Below are 15,893 nucleotides of genomic sequence, written 5' to 3' on the forward strand. Positions count from 1 at the left end.
AAAAGAAAGCGGGCAGCCGACAAAGCATCAAACGGCGCATTAGAAAAGCGGCACGAGAACCACAATGGACTCGGACCAACGACCAGAAAGCAGCCGGGGACCATCCAGCCGACGGATACAGCAGTGCGGCCGAGGCCCCCCCAAACCCCGGACAACAGGAACGAGGACACCGACGACGCCCAAGGCGGAGATCGGCCCGCAAGCCCGGCACCAACCGAGGGCTACACGACACCGACCATGTCACCCAGTCGTGGTCGGGGACCTGAGGCAGGGTCGGACTGCTACCTCAGCCCTGCAGAATTTCGTCAGCGCCACAGGAATGCAGCACCTGGAAGAGGCTGACTGAAGGACACGTAAGAACTGACAAACCTTTTAAACATTAAAATGTCTTTAAAGTTTGCATCTTTAAATGTTCGCAGTGTTAAAGATAGTCTGAGATGTGCGGCCAGCTTGTCCTACCTGGCCAAGGTCAAGGCCGACCTGCTGTTCCTGCAGGAGTGTGGAATACCACACCTCAGCAACTACAGGCGCTGGTCGAGTGTGTGGTCCCACGGACCGTCCATCTGGTCAGGTGGGAACGACTGCCGTTCATCCGGCCTAGGCATTCTGCTGCGGGGGGGCGACTTCACCGTCTCCGAAGTTAAGGAGGTGGTGGGAGGACGCCTCCTCGTAGCAGACATCACGTACAAAAACTGCCCTCTCAGGCTGATTAATGTGTATGCCCCGGCCGTCAAGACCGAGCGGCTGGCACCTTTTGAACAGCTGCCACTGCTACTCACCACCTCCAGGCCAATCATACTGGGTGGGGACTTTAACTGTATCATTGACAAGGCCGGCCGATCCAACAGGGCCGAAAGTAAACTGGACGCTACGTCCAGAGCCCTGCTGGAAACAGTCAAAGATGCCAAGCTGCTCGACGTCTTCAGCGACCAAGCAGACGGAGGGCAGCGTAGATACACGTGGTCGCGGCCAGACGGGTCTGTCCGCTCCAGGATCGACTTCATGTTTGCGTCCCGCGCGCTCACGGTCAGGTCCACCGACGTCAAGCCGGTGTTCTTCTCTGACCACTGCCTCCTGCTGGCAGACTGTCAGCTGGAGGAAAACCAGAAAGTGGGCAGGGGGTCCTGGAAGCTTAATGTAGAACTGTTGACCCCAGAGAACCTCGAGGAACTCAAGAGGGTTTACCACGGTTGGAGAACCGTGAAACTCTTCTTTGAATTATAGAAATCATAGAAACCCTACAGTGCAGAAGGAGGCCACTCAGCCCATCGAGTCTGCACCGACCACAATCCCACCCAGGCCCTACCCCCATATATTTACCCGCTAATCCTTCTAACCAACGCATCTCAGGACTCTAAGGGGCAATTTTTTTTTTTTAACCTGGCCAATCAACCTAACCCGCACATCTTTGGACTGTGGGAGGAAACCGGAGCACCCGGAGGAAACCCACGCAGACGCGAGGAGAATGTGCAAACTCCACACAGACAGTGACCTGAGCCGGGAATCGAACCCAGGACCCTGGAGCTGTGAAGCAGCAGTGCTAACCACTGTGCTACCGTGCCGCCCTAAGTCTCCATCGCTCTGGTGGGAAACCATCAAGGGCAACATCAAGGGGTTCTTTACCCGAAAAGGGGTTCAGAAGGCCAGGGAGAGACGGGGGGAAATGTCCCGACTCCAGAAAAGCATGCAGGAGCTACTCCAACTGCAGTCGATGGGGGTTGATGTCAAGGAGGACCTCCGGGAGGTGAAGAGCCAGCAAGCCTCGCTCTTTGCCTCGGAGGCCTCCAAGGTTATCTTCCGGTCCAGGGTCCGCTCCGTGGAGCAGGACGAAACGTGCTCGCGCTTCTTCTTCCAGAAGGTGCACAGAGAAACCGCAGTGATCACAAGCCTGAAGGAAGAAGATGGCTCTGTAGGGTCATCGCAGTCTGACATTCTGAGGATTTGCATATCCTTCTATGCCGGACTGTACGACCTGAAGCCAACAGACAGCACGGCCTCCCAGTCTTTCCTGTCGTCTATCACGCAAGTCTTGGACGACGGCGAGCGGGAGAGCCTGGACAGACCGGTAGCTCTGGATGAGCTGACAAAGGCAGTCGAGTCCCTTCAGAAGGGTAAAACTCCCGGTAGCGACGGCTTACCGGCTGAGTTTTACTCGGCGTTGTGGGACTTGACGGACCCGGACCTCCTGGAAGTATACGAGAGTATGCTTCTGGAAGGCAGCATGTCAGAATCCATGAGGAAAGGCATCATTACCCTCATCTACAAGCAGAAGGGGGCAAGGGAAGAAATTAGAAATTGGAGACCTATTTCACTATTGAATGTGGGTTACAAGATTCTGGCCAAGGTCATCGCCAACCGGGTCAAGTCTGCTCTGGGGTCAGTGATCCATCCTGATCAAACCTGTGCTGTACCCGGCAGGAAGATCTCTGATAGCCTCGCGCTACTCAGGGATACGATCGCCTAGGTGCAGGACAGGCAGGTGGACACCTGCCTCATCAGTCTAGACCAGGAGAAGGCGTTTGACAGAATATCGCACAGCTACATGATGGATGTGCTCTCCAAAATGGGATTTGGGGAGGGAATCTGCAATTGGATCCAACTGCTCTACACAGACATCAGTAGCGCAGTTTCAATCAATGGGTGGGAATCAGATACGTTTCAAATCAGGTCTGGAGTCAGGCAGGGCTGCCCTCTCTCCTCCGTCCTTTTTGTGTGTTGCATTGAACCCTTTGCCGAGGCCCTCAGAAGCGACCCAGGCATCAAAGGGGTTACAATCCCAGGCAGCGGAGGGACGCAAGTCAAAGCTTCCCTCTACATGGATGACGTGGCTGTTTTCTGCTCGGACCCCTCGAGCCAAAGTCAACCAGGGTAAGAGTGAGGCCATGTTCTTTGGGAACTGGCCTGACACATCCTTTGTCCCCTTCACCATTAGGGTAGACTACCTCAAGGTGCTGGGGATATGGTTCGGAGCGGCAGGGGCATGCGCCAAAAACTGGGAGGAGCGCATCGCCAAAGCCAAACAAAAATTGGGATTGTGGGAGCAACGCTCCCTCTCCATTACTGGGAAGAACCTTGTGATCCGGTGCGAGGTTCTGTCCGTGTTGTTGTACGTGGCGCAGGTGTGGCCTCTCCCCAAGTCCTGCGCAGCAGCAGTGACCCGGGCCATCTTCAAGTTCATCTGGAGATCAAAGATGGATCGTGTCCGCAGGGAGGCGATGCACAAATCTCCAGAGAACGGAGGGAAAAACGTTCCCAACGCCGCCCTCATCCTGATGGCCACCTTTGTGTGCAGCTGCATCAAGCTGTGTGTAGATCCTCGGTACAGTAACAGCAAGTGCCACTATTCTTTGAGGTTCTACCTGTCCCAAGTGTTGCGGAGGATGGGTCTGGCCACATTGCCGCGGAACGCTCCAAGTAGTTGGACCGTACCGCAGCACCTGTCCTTCGTGGAGAAATTCTTCCGGAAACACACCTTTGACCACATGGCTATCAAGCAGTGGTCAGCACGTAATGTCCTTGAAGCCCTGAGAGAAAAGGAGACGGCAGATCCTGTCGGATGGTTCCCTGAGCGGACTGTCAATGTCATTTGGCAGAATGCCTCATCACCAGAACTCACAAACAAGCACCAAGACCTGGCTTGGCTGGTGGTGAGAAGGGCACTCCCCGTCAGATCCTTTATGCACGCCCGGGGTCTCAACCTCACCGCACGCTGCCCTCGAAGCAGCTGCGGGGCTGATGAGACGGTGGCACACCTCCTTGTGGAATGTGCCTTTGCAAAGAAGGTCTGGAACGAGATGCAGTGGTATTTGTCGCGGTTCGTCCCGGGCAGCTCGGTGACGCAGGACTCTGTGCTCTACAGGCTGTTTCCGGGAACGCACACCGAAACAAATATCAACCGCTGCTGGAGGGTCATCAACTCGGTGAAGGACGCGCTTTGGTCCGCCCGAAACTTGCTGATCTTCCAGCTGAAAGAATTGTCCTCGACCGAGTGTTGCAGACTGGCACATTCCAAGGTCCAGGACTACGTGCTCAGGGACGCGCTCAAGCTTGGGGCAGCCGCCGCCAAGGCACAATGGGGAAAGGCCACCGTGTAAAGCGTCTCAACCGAGGCAGACCGAGGGCCGGGTAACTGCAGAATACCCTCGGCCCGCGTAACTGTGTGCCAACCTGAAAAACAACGGCACACAGTAAACTCTGACGTATGTATATAGTTTTAAGAAATGAAATGTAACGAAATGTAATGTTTTTGTAAATGAGCACGGTATTGTACTGTAAAAATGATTCTTTTTTACACTGTTTATGACTTTTGGATCTGTAATTTTGCAATGTTTTATTGGAGAGTTTTTTTTTGTGTGAATAAAGTATATTTTTGAAATAAAAATAAAAAATCTGTTCTTATCAGTTTAATATCTGATACGTCCCTTATCTGGGGACCATATATTAAATTGATTTTTGGAGCAGGGAGATGGAATAGGGGCTTGCTCCGTCCACTCCACGTATCGGCCCGGTATTGCAGTATCTCCGGGAACGGTGCACCACCCCCTTTCTGGGGACATTCTCAAACTTCAAAAACAGCTCTCGCACAAACTCACTCTGATGTGGAGGTGCCCGCTTTGCACCGGGGTGGCTGGGGCGGGCACAGTAAGAAGTCTCACATCACCGAGTTAAAGTCCAACAGGGTTTATTTGGTATCCATGATGTGGAGATGCCAGCGTTGGACTGGGGTAAACACAGTAAGGAGTCTAACAACACCAGGTTAAAGTCCAACAGGCTTATTTTGTTTGGTAGCAAACGCCACTAGCTTTCCGAGCGCTGCTCCTTCGTCAGGTGAGTGGGAGACCTGCTAACAAACAGCAACACAGGGCATCGCAAGACACAAACTCAGTTTACAGAATCATGAATAATGATTGGGACGCGAGTCTTTACAGCTAATCAAGTCTTAAAGGTACACACAATGTGACTGGAGAGAGAATTAAGCACAGGTTAAAGAGATGTGTATTGTCTCCAGACAGGACAGCCAGTCAGATTTTACAAGTTACAGATAGTGTGACATGAAGCCAAGATCCCGGTTGAGGCCGTCCTCATGTGTGCCTCAACCGGGATCTTGGCTTCATGTCACACTATCTGTCATTGTCTATTACAGATATCTACTCTTGTCTCCAGACAGGAGCTGTTTGTTTGCAGATCTCCCACTCACCCGACGAAGGAGCAGCGCTCCGAATGCTAGTGGCGTTTGCTGCCAAATAAGCCTGTTGGACTTTAACCTGGTGTTGTTAGACTCCTTACTGTGTTTACCCCAGTCCAACGCCGGCATCTCCACATCATGACTCTTTGCATCACTTAAACACTCTAAGCAAGTGAACACAATAGTCCAAAAGACAGTCTGTCTGCCCAAGCCAACTTCAAACAAAGAGCAGTTCGCAGGTCTTCATCTCCAATAATGGTGCTAATGACCTCATGGCTAATTGTTCTAACACAATGGTTTCAACAAGAGGACCTTGTTTAACGTCCCGAAACTCATATCACACGACCGAGACTTGGGCTAGCAGAATTCCTTTAAGTATACAGCCTTTGGATCTTTGGAACAGAGTTGCTGTTTAATCTCTGACAAGAACAGGACTCCAGGCAACAGAAGCGAGGTGAGGAGAGGAGGAAGTAGTTAGAATGTGCAATGCACTGTGCCTGCGAGTGTGCGGGCAGCAGTGTCAAGCGTTGCCTTTCAAAAGATAATGAATTATCTGAAGGTAAAGTATTTGTAGGGCGACTGGCACCAAGGGAGTTGCTCTTGCAGAGAGCTGGCACAGACAGGACAGGCCAAACGGCCTCCTTTGGTGCTGCAAGTATTGTATGGGCACAGTCGGTTGCTGCATTCTCACTCACGGCCTGCAAAACACGCAACTGTTTTCAAAAGCTTGTTGCAGAGCAGCGCCTTGACAGTGACGTAGATGTGAATAGGCACAACCCTCTGGTAAGTGATTGGTGGAGTACGGGGCCATCTACATAACTGTGATGCAGTGGCGGTGAAAAAGGGGAGAAAAGGCAACTTGTGTGTTGCAATGAGAAAGGCTGGGCGAAAGAAGCCAAGAGTGCAGCTGAGAGTGCTTATATGTGTAAGTGTTTGAATGGTGTCAGCCTGTTGTCAAAGAGGGAAGGCATATGACAATTGGGCGAGTCAAGAGCAGCACCGGCATCGCTTCTCGGCCTTTTGGCTAAGATCAAGTGTAGTATCTGTTCTTATCAGTTTAATATCTGATACGTCCCTTATCTGGGGACCATATATTAAATTGATTTTTGGAGCAGGGAGATGGAATAGGGGCTTGCTCCGTCCACTCCACGTATCGGCCCGGTATTGCAGTATCTCCGGGAACGGTGCACCACCCCCTTTCTGGGGACATTCTCAAACTTCAAAAACAGCTCTCGCACAAACTCACTCTGACGTGGAGGTGCCCGCTTTGCACCGGGGTGGCTGGGGCGGGCACAGTGAGAAGTCTCACATCACCAAGTTAAAGTCCAACAGGGTTTATTTGGTATCCATGATGTGGAGATGCCAGCGTTGGACTGGGGTAAACGCAGTAAGGAGTCTAACAACACCAGGTTAAAGTCCAACAGGCTTATTTTGTTTGGTAGCAAACGCCACTAGCTTTCCGAGCGCTGCTCCTTCGTCAGGTGAGTGGGAGATCTGCTAACAAACAGCAACACAGGGCATCTCAAGACACAAACTCACGGATCCTTTTGGCTAAGATCAAGTGTAGTATCTGTTCTTATCAGTTTAATCTTCTCGGCCTTTTGGCTAAGATCAAGTGTATGATCAAAGCCAAGAGCTCGGATTTCGCAAGGAGCTATCGAGTTTCGATGGGGATTGTGGATTGAAGAAGCAGGCGTCGGACGACCGGCAGACGACCGTCTGCAACACTTGAGCTCTGCTGCTACTGGTGGATCTTTATGCTGGTTTCAAGCCTCTGGCTTGGACCTAACGCCGGTACAGTAAGACTCAGTGTTTTCGAGCTATGGCTGCAGCTGCTCTGAAAGCTACAGGCCAAAGGCAGCCCAACACCATCCGGGTGAAGCCTTCGGGAGGAGGCTCACCTGTGGGCCGCGATTACCTCGTGAAGAAGGTATTGTTCGAGTGCTGCGGATTCCAAGCAGCAGACATCTACGGTGTGGCTGAGTACAGCAAGCCGCCGCACGTGGATATCAGCTTCAGAAGCCTGTCAGGATGCGTCAAGCTCCTGACAGCGGTGAAGGAGAAAGGCAAAGAGGGGCCCCTCTCTATCCTGACGGCGGAGCCCCTGTTCACCATGCCGTCCCAGCGGAACCGGGTTATCACATTCCATATGTATAACCACTACGTCCCTGCGGCTGATGTGCTGACGTTCCTCTCCCGGTACGTGGAGGTGAAGGGAGAGAGCGTGGACGTCATGGACCAGTATGGAATATGGACCTGTAAAAGGCAGATGAGAGTCACCCTGAAGACTGACCCCAAGGGAGGCCTTCTGCACCCGCCCTCCAATTTTGCCATCGGAGGGAATCGAGGCTTCCTGTACTACACGGGCCAGCCACGACTGTGCCGCAACTGTGGCAAAACCGGCCATTTTGCCGCGAGCTGCAGCGTCACCGTCTGCAGAAACTGCCTGAAGGAGGGGCACTCGACCGACGAGTGCAAAGACAGCAAATGTTGCAACCTGTGTGGGGAGACTGGCCATGTTTACAGAGTCTGCCCCAAGCGGAAGGTCACTTACGCCCAGATCACCAGAGGCGGAGCGAGGAAGGCGAGTGCTCCTGCCGCCTCAGGGAACAAGAAGCCCACCGCAAAAGAAGCTGGCACGGAGAAAGCTTCTGAAGCAAAGGTGGAGCCCCCCAGTGCAGCAGGATGACGACACATCCACACCACCACCAGCAGAGGGCGCAGAGGACATGGAGCAGGAGAACGGAGATCCCGAGGGCCCCTGGCAGGTGGTAAAGAAAAAGAAAAGCACCCAGAAAAGGAAATCCTGCGCAGCCAGGGTCTCCAGGGACGACGTCTCCTCAGACGAGGAAAAGAAAGCGGGCAGCCGACAAAGCATCAAACGGCGCATTAGAAAAGCGGCACGAGAACCACAATGGACTCGGACCAACGACCAGAAAGCAGCCGGGGACCATCCAGCCGACGGATACAGCAGTGCGGCCGAGGCCCCCCCAAACCCCGGACAACAGGAACGAGGACACCGACGACGCCCAAGGCGGAGATCGGCCCGCAAGCCCGGCACCAACCGAGGGCTACACGACACCGACCATGTCACCCAGTCGTGGTCGGGGACCTGAGGCAGGGTCGGACTGCTACCTCAGCCCTGCAGAATTTCGTCAGCGCCACAGGAATGCAGCACCTGGAAGAGGCTGACTGAAGGACACGTAAGAACTGACAAACCTTTTAAACATTAAAATGTCTTTAAAGTTTGCATCTTTAAATGTTCGCAGTGTTAAAGATAGTCTGAGATGTGCGGCCAGCTTGTCCTACCTGGCCAAGGTCAAGGCCGACCTGCTGTTCCTGCAGGAGTGTGGAATACCACACCTCAGCAACTACAGGCGCTGGTCGAGTGTGTGGTCCCACGGACCGTCCATCTGGTCAGGTGGGAACGACTGCCGTTCATCCGGCCTAGGCATTCTGCTGCGGGGGGGCGACTTCACCGTCTCCGAAGTTAAGGAGGTGGTGGGAGGACGCCTCCTCGTAGCAGACATCACGTACAAAAACTGCCCTCTCAGGCTGATTAATGTGTATGCCCCGGCCGTCAAGACCGAGCGGCTGGCACCTTTTGAACAGCTGCCACTGCTACTCACCACCTCCAGGCCAATCATACTGGGTGGGGACTTTAACTGTATCATTGACAAGGCCGGCCGATCCAACAGGGCCGAAAGTAAACTGGACGCTACGTCCAGAGCCCTGCTGGAAACAGTCAAAGATGCCAAGCTGCTCGACGTCTTCAGCGACCAAGCAGACGGAGGGCAGCGTAGATACACGTGGTCGCGGCCAGACGGGTCTGTCCGCTCCAGGATCGACTTCATGTTTGCGTCCCGCGCGCTCACGGTCAGGTCCACCGACGTCAAGCCGGTGTTCTTCTCTGACCACTGCCTCCTGCTGGCAGACTGTCAGCTGGAGGAAAACCAGAAAGTGGGCAGGGGGTCCTGGAAGCTTAATGTAGAACTGTTGACCCCAGAGAACCTCGAGGAACTCAAGAGGGTTTACCACGGTTGGAGAACCGTGAAACTCTTCTTTGAATTATAGAAATCATAGAAACCCTACAGTGCAGAAGGAGGCCACTCAGCCCATCGAGTCTGCACCGACCACAATCCCACCCAGGCCCTACCCCCATATATTTACCCGCTAATCCTTCTAACCAACGCATCTCAGGACTCTAAGGGGCAATTTTTTTTTTTTAACCTGGCCAATCAACCTAACCCGCACATCTTTGGACTGTGGGAGGAAACCGGAGCACCCGGAGGAAACCCACGCAGACGCGAGGAGAATGTGCAAACTCCACACAGACAGTGACCTGAGCCGGGAATCGAACCCAGGACCCTGGAGCTGTGAAGCAGCAGTGCTAACCACTGTGCTACCGTGCCGCCCTAAGTCTCCATCGCTCTGGTGGGAAACCATCAAGGGCAACATCAAGGGGTTCTTTACCCGAAAAGGGGTTCAGAAGGCCAGGGAGAGACGGGGGGAAATGTCCCGACTCCAGAAAAGCATGCAGGAGCTACTCCAACTGCAGTCGATGGGGGTTGATGTCAAGGAGGACCTCCGGGAGGTGAAGAGCCAGCAAGCCTCGCTCTTTGCCTCGGAGGCCTCCAAGGTTATCTTCCGGTCCAGGGTCCGCTCCGTGGAGCAGGACGAAACGTGCTCGCGCTTCTTCTTCCAGAAGGTGCACAGAGAAACCGCAGTGATCACAAGCCTGAAGGAAGAAGATGGCTCTGTAGGGTCATCGCAGTCTGACATTCTGAGGATTTGCATATCCTTCTATGCCGGACTGTACGACCTGAAGCCAACAGACAGCACGGCCTCCCAGTCTTTCCTGTCGTCTATCACGCAAGTCTTGGACGACGGCGAGCGGGAGAGCCTGGACAGACCGGTAGCTCTGGATGAGCTGACAAAGGCAGTCGAGTCCCTTCAGAAGGGTAAAACTCCCGGTAGCGACGGCTTACCGGCTGAGTTTTACTCGGCGTTGTGGGACTTGACGGACCCGGACCTCCTGGAAGTATACGAGAGTATGCTTCTGGAAGGCAGCATGTCAGAATCCATGAGGAAAGGCATCATTACCCTCATCTACAAGCAGAAGGGGGCAAGGGAAGAAATTAGAAATTGGAGACCTATTTCACTATTGAATGTGGGTTACAAGATTCTGGCCAAGGTCATCGCCAACCGGGTCAAGTCTGCTCTGGGGTCAGTGATCCATCCTGATCAAACCTGTGCTGTACCCGGCAGGAAGATCTCTGATAGCCTCGCGCTACTCAGGGATACGATCGCCTAGGTGCAGGACAGGCAGGTGGACACCTGCCTCATCAGTCTAGACCAGGAGAAGGCGTTTGACAGAATATCGCACAGCTACATGATGGATGTGCTCTCCAAAATGGGATTTGGGGAGGGAATCTGCAATTGGATCCAACTGCTCTACACAGACATCAGTAGCGCAGTTTCAATCAATGGGTGGGAATCAGATACGTTTCAAATCAGGTCTGGAGTCAGGCAGGGCTGCCCTCTCTCCTCCGTCCTTTTTGTGTGTTGCATTGAACCCTTTGCCGAGGCCCTCAGAAGCGACCCAGGCATCAAAGGGGTTACAATCCCAGGCAGCGGAGGGACGCAAGTCAAAGCTTCCCTCTACATGGATGACGTGGCTGTTTTCTGCTCGGACCCCTCGAGCCAAAGTCAACCAGGGTAAGAGTGAGGCCATGTTCTTTGGGAACTGGCCTGACACATCCTTTGTCCCCTTCACCATTAGGGTAGACTACCTCAAGGTGCTGGGGATATGGTTCGGAGCGGCAGGGGCATGCGCCAAAAACTGGGAGGAGCGCATCGCCAAAGCCAAACAAAAATTGGGATTGTGGGAGCAACGCTCCCTCTCCATTACTGGGAAGAACCTTGTGATCCGGTGCGAGGTTCTGTCCGTGTTGTTGTACGTGGCGCAGGTGTGGCCTCTCCCCAAGTCCTGCGCAGCAGCAGTGACCCGGGCCATCTTCAAGTTCATCTGGAGATCAAAGATGGATCGTGTCCGCAGGGAGGCGATGCACAAATCTCCAGAGAACGGAGGGAAAAACGTTCCCAACGCCGCCCTCATCCTGATGGCCACCTTTGTGTGCAGCTGCATCAAGCTGTGTGTAGATCCTCGGTACAGTAACAGCAAGTGCCACTATTCTTTGAGGTTCTACCTGTCCCAAGTGTTGCGGAGGATGGGTCTGGCCACATTGCCGCGGAACGCTCCAAGTAGTTGGACCGTACCGCAGCACCTGTCCTTCGTGGAGAAATTCTTCCGGAAACACACCTTTGACCACATGGCTATCAAGCAGTGGTCAGCACGTAATGTCCTTGAAGCCCTGAGAGAAAAGGAGACGGCAGATCCTGTCGGATGGTTCCCTGAGCGGACTGTCAATGTCATTTGGCAGAATGCCTCATCACCAGAACTCACAAACAAGCACCAAGACCTGGCTTGGCTGGTGGTGAGAAGGGCACTCCCCGTCAGATCCTTTATGCACGCCCGGGGTCTCAACCTCACCGCACGCTGCCCTCGAAGCAGCTGCGGGGCTGATGAGACGGTGGCACACCTCCTTGTGGAATGTGCCTTTGCAAAGAAGGTCTGGAACGAGATGCAGTGGTATTTGTCGCGGTTCGTCCCGGGCAGCTCGGTGACGCAGGACTCTGTGCTCTACAGGCTGTTTCCGGGAACGCACACCGAAACAAATATCAACCGCTGCTGGAGGGTCATCAACTCGGTGAAGGACGCGCTTTGGTCCGCCCGAAACTTGCTGATCTTCCAGCTGAAAGAATTGTCCTCGACCGAGTGTTGCAGACTGGCACATTCCAAGGTCCAGGACTACGTGCTCAGGGACGCGCTCAAGCTTGGGGCAGCCGCCGCCAAGGCACAATGGGGAAAGGCCACCGTGTAAAGCGTCTCAACCGAGGCAGACCGAGGGCCGGGTAACTGCAGAATACCCTCGGCCCGCGTAACTGTGTGCCAACCTGAAAAACAACGGCACACAGTAAACTCTGACGTATGTATATAGTTTTAAGAAATGAAATGTAACGAAATGTAATGTTTTTGTAAATGAGCACGGTATTGTACTGTAAAAATGATTCTTTTTTACACTGTTTATGACTTTTGGATCTGTAATTTTGCAATGTTTTATTGGAGAGTTTTTTTTTGTGTGAATAAAGTATATTTTTGAAATAAAAATAAAAAATCTGTTCTTATCAGTTTAATATCTGATACGTCCCTTATCTGGGGACCATATATTAAATTGATTTTTGGAGCAGGGAGATGGAATAGGGGCTTGCTCCGTCCACTCCACGTATCGGCCCGGTATTGCAGTATCTCCGGGAACGGTGCACCACCCCCTTTCTGGGGACATTCTCAAACTTCAAAAACAGCTCTCGCACAAACTCACTCTGATGTGGAGGTGCCCGCTTTGCACCGGGGTGGCTGGGGCGGGCACAGTAAGAAGTCTCACATCACCGAGTTAAAGTCCAACAGGGTTTATTTGGTATCCATGATGTGGAGATGCCAGCGTTGGACTGGGGTAAACACAGTAAGGAGTCTAACAACACCAGGTTAAAGTCCAACAGGCTTATTTTGTTTGGTAGCAAACGCCACTAGCTTTCCGAGCGCTGCTCCTTCGTCAGGTGAGTGGGAGACCTGCTAACAAACAGCAACACAGGGCATCGCAAGACACAAACTCAGTTTACAGAATCATGAATAATGATTGGGACGCGAGTCTTTACAGCTAATCAAGTCTTAAAGGTACACACAATGTGACTGGAGAGAGAATTAAGCACAGGTTAAAGAGATGTGTATTGTCTCCAGACAGGACAGCCAGTCAGATTTTACAAGTTACAGATAGTGTGACATGAAGCCAAGATCCCGGTTGAGGCCGTCCTCATGTGTGCCTCAACCGGGATCTTGGCTTCATGTCACACTATCTGTCATTGTCTATTACAGATATCTACTCTTGTCTCCAGACAGGAGCTGTTTGTTTGCAGATCTCCCACTCACCCGACGAAGGAGCAGCGCTCCGAATGCTAGTGGCGTTTGCTGCCAAATAAGCCTGTTGGACTTTAACCTGGTGTTGTTAGACTCCTTACTGTGTTTACCCCAGTCCAACGCCGGCATCTCCACATCATGACTCTTTGCATCACTTAAACACTCTAAGCAAGTGAACACAATAGTCCAAAAGACAGTCTGTCTGCCCAAGCCAACTTCAAACAAAGAGCAGTTCGCAGGTCTTCATCTCCAATAATGGTGCTAATGACCTCATGGCTAATTGTTCTAACACAATGGTTTCAACAAGAGGACCTTGTTTAACGTCCCGAAACTCATATCACACGACCGAGACTTGGGCTAGCAGAATTCCTTTAAGTATACAGCCTTTGGATCTTTGGAACAGAGTTGCTGTTTAATCTCTGACAAGAACAGGACTCCAGGCAACAGAAGCGAGGTGAGGAGAGGAGGAAGTAGTTAGAATGTGCAATGCACTGTGCCTGCGAGTGTGCGGGCAGCAGTGTCAAGCGTTGCCTTTCAAAAGATAATGAATTATCTGAAGGTAAAGTATTTGTAGGGCGACTGGCACCAAGGGAGTTGCTCTTGCAGAGAGCTGGCACAGACAGGACAGGCCAAACGGCCTCCTTTGGTGCTGCAAGTATTGTATGGGCACAGTCGGTTGCTGCATTCTCACTCACGGCCTGCAAAACACGCAACTGTTTTCAAAAGCTTGTTGCAGAGCAGCGCCTTGACAGTGACGTAGATGTGAATAGGCACAACCCTCTGGTAAGTGATTGGTGGAGTACGGGGCCATCTACATAACTGTGATGCAGTGGCGGTGAAAAAGGGGAGAAAAGGCAACTTGTGTGTTGCAATGAGAAAGGCTGGGCGAAAGAAGCCAAGAGTGCAGCTGAGAGTGCTTATATGTGTAAGTGTTTGAATGGTGTCAGCCTGTTGTCAAAGAGGGAAGGCATATGACAATTGGGCGAGTCAAGAGCAGCACCGGCATCGCTTCTCGGCCTTTTGGCTAAGATCAAGTGTAGTATCTGTTCTTATCAGTTTAATATCTGATACGTCCCTTATCTGGGGACCATATATTAAATTGATTTTTGGAGCAGGGAGATGGAATAGGGGCTTGCTCCGTCCACTCCACGTATCGGCCCGGTATTGCAGTATCTCCGGGAACGGTGCACCACCCCCTTTCTGGGGACATTCTCAAACTTCAAAAACAGCTCTCGCACAAACTCACTCTGACGTGGAGGTGCCCGCTTTGCACCGGGGTGGCTGGGGCGGGCACAGTGAGAAGTCTCACATCACCAAGTTAAAGTCCAACAGGGTTTATTTGGTATCCATGATGTGGAGATGCCAGCGTTGGACTGGGGTAAACGCAGTAAGGAGTCTAACAACACCAGGTTAAAGTCCAACAGGCTTATTTTGTTTGGTAGCAAACGCCACTAGCTTTCCGAGCGCTGCTCCTTCGTCAGGTGAGTGGGAGATCTGCTAACAAACAGCAACACAGGGCATCTCAAGACACAAACTCACGGATCCTTTTGGCTAAGATCAAGTGTAGTATCTGTTCTTATCAGTTTAATCTTCTCGGCCTTTTGGCTAAGATCAAGTGTATGATCAAAGCCAAGAGCTCGGATTTCGCAAGGAGCTATCGAGTTTCGATGGGGATTGTGGATTGAAGAAGCAGGCGTCGGACGACCGGCAGACGACCGTCTGCAACACTTGAGCTCTGCTGCTACTGGTGGATCTTTATGCTGGTTTCAAGCCTCTGGCTTGGACCTAACGCCGGTACAGTAAGACTCAGTGTTTTCGAGCTATGGCTGCAGCTGCTCTGAAAGCTACAGGCCAAAGGCAGCCCAACACCATCCGGGTGAAGCCTTCGGGAGGAGGCTCACCTGTGGGCCGCGATTACCTCGTGAAGAAGGTATTGTTCGAGTGCTGCGGATTCCAAGCAGCAGACATCTACGGTGTGGCTGAGTACAGCAAGCCGCCGCACGTGGATATCAGCTTCAGAAGCCTGTCAGGATGCGTCAAGCTCCTGACAGCGGTGAAGGAGAAAGGCAAAGAGGGGCCCCTCTCTATCCTGACGGCGGAGCCCCTGTTCACCATGCCGTCCCAGCGGAACCGGGTTATCACATTCCATATGTATAACCACTACGTCCCTGCGGCTGATGTGCTGACGTTCCTCTCCCGGTACGTGGAGGTGAAGGGAGAGAGCGTGGACGTCATGGACCAGTATGGAATATGGACCTGTAAAAGGCAGGTGAGAGTCACCCTGAAGACTGACCCCAAGGGAGGCCTTCTGCACCCGCCCTCCAATTTTGCCATCGGAGGGAATCGAGGCTTCCTGTACTACACGGGCCAGCCACGACTGTGCCGCAACTGTGGCAAAACCGGCCATTTTGCCGCGAGCTGCAGCGTCACCGTCTGCAGAAACTGCCTGAAGGAGGGGCACTCGACCGACGAGTGCAAAGACAGCAAATGTTGCAACCTGTGTGGGGAGACTGGCCATGTTTACAGAGTCTGCCCCAAGCGGAAGGTCACTTACGCCCAGATCACCAGAGGCGGAGCGAGGAAGGCGAGTGCTCCTGCCGCCTCAGGGAACAAGAAGCCCACCGCAAAAGAAGCTGGCACGGAGAAAGCTTCTGAAGCAAAGGTGGAGCCCCC

At 52.8% G+C, this 15,893-nt stretch overlaps 2 non-coding genes and 2 pseudogenes across 2 annotated transcripts; all 4 read left to right on the forward strand.

Annotated features, from left to right (window-relative positions):
- The first annotated feature begins 4,363 nt into the window (after positions 1–4,363).
- On the forward strand, positions 4,364–4,541 carry LOC144511544 (U2 spliceosomal RNA; annotated as a pseudogene).
- A 1,648-nt stretch (positions 4,542–6,189) lies between these two features.
- Positions 6,190–6,380, forward strand: LOC144511628 (U2 spliceosomal RNA). Its single transcript, XR_013500875.1, has one exon. It is a non-coding gene; the product is annotated as a U2 spliceosomal RNA (small nuclear RNA).
- A 6,018-nt stretch (positions 6,381–12,398) lies between these two features.
- LOC144511545 (U2 spliceosomal RNA) lies at positions 12,399–12,576 on the forward strand (annotated as a pseudogene).
- A 1,648-nt stretch (positions 12,577–14,224) lies between these two features.
- Positions 14,225–14,415, forward strand: LOC144511629 (U2 spliceosomal RNA). The gene has a single exon (XR_013500876.1). It is a non-coding gene; the product is annotated as a U2 spliceosomal RNA (small nuclear RNA).
- The last annotated feature ends 1,478 nt before the right edge of the window (positions 14,416–15,893 follow it).

This window comes from Mustelus asterias, chromosome 24 (genome assembly GCF_964213995.1).
Source record: "Mustelus asterias chromosome 24, sMusAst1.hap1.1, whole genome shotgun sequence".
Lineage (NCBI taxonomy): Eukaryota > Metazoa > Chordata > Chondrichthyes > Carcharhiniformes > Triakidae > Mustelus > Mustelus asterias.